We start from the raw sequence: 1,172 nt of genomic DNA, 5'->3' as shown, positions 1-1,172 counted from the left end.
CGCGACCGGAAGTTAGCTTTTTCATGAAAATTCTTTAACTACTGTTGCACTGAGACTGACATCAAAATTGTAGTAAGTGTAGTTTAGTATTTTAAACGAATCAGCCTCAGGTGTAAAATCGTAACACTTCAGTAATTGCACATATTAGAGTCCACAAACAACGAAGCCGAACGAGAGATTACTTTTGATTCTGTTTTATTCGTAACTCGTACGAAACGAAACTTTCACAAATAACACTTTTCAACAACAAACATAAACGTAACCGAGATTCTAACAGAGAGAACTAACAGAACAGAACAGAACATATCGCTACCGTCTAGAACATATACTGCTACTAATAGCCGGCCGCTGGTGGCCGAGCGGTTCTGGCGCTACAGTCTGGAACCGCGCTACCGCTACGGTCGCAGGTTCGAATCCTGCCTCGGGCATGGATGTGTGTGGTGTCCTTAGGTTAGTTAGGTTTAAGTAGTTCTAAGTTCTAGGGGACTTATGACCTCAGCAGTTGAGTCCCATAGTGCTCAGACCCATTTTGCTACTAATAAAAAAAATAAAAACTTGATCAATGTAACATCTCCTAGTCATTTTGAAGCCTTTAGCTTCCTTGATATCTTAATTATTTTATTAGGTCTACAACTTTGCTTCCGCCGTTTTGCAGTAGACGGCAGTAGCGGCAAGTGGGGTTAGGGTGGTTGTCATACGTGTTATACAATAAGCTTAGGCATCTGTAAACATAATGCCATAAAAATATTAGTCGATTTGTGATTGCATCATAAGGTTATTCTCGATTAAGTACGCCAACTTACATACCCATTTCTCGCCATTTGCGGGAGGTTATAATTTTCTGCTTTAACATGAAAAAATCTGTGGCTGTGCTCTTAAAATGCTGGGTAAGAGCAATGGTGAGGGAACTATTAGTGGAAGAACGTGCACAGAATGTTTTCAACGCCTTAAGAACGGTGATTCTGATGTCGAAGACCGGCAATGGCGGTGGAAGACAGAACGTTTTCGTAGCTATCGAAACAGACGACCTCATTATCTAAAGCAATTGATGCGTTCGAGCCCAGCACTGAAACACAAACGGCCACAATACGGCGATAGACACGTAAAGATAATTCTGCAGCAGGTCAGTGCTTGACCCCATGTCGCAAAACCCGTCAGCCGCCCGGGATGGC

Source organism: Schistocerca piceifrons, chromosome 6, assembly GCF_021461385.2.
Source record: "Schistocerca piceifrons isolate TAMUIC-IGC-003096 chromosome 6, iqSchPice1.1, whole genome shotgun sequence".
Lineage (NCBI taxonomy): Eukaryota > Metazoa > Arthropoda > Insecta > Orthoptera > Acrididae > Schistocerca > Schistocerca piceifrons.
The sequence above is the reverse complement of the archived record's forward strand: the minus strand, read 5'-3'. Positions refer to the sequence as shown.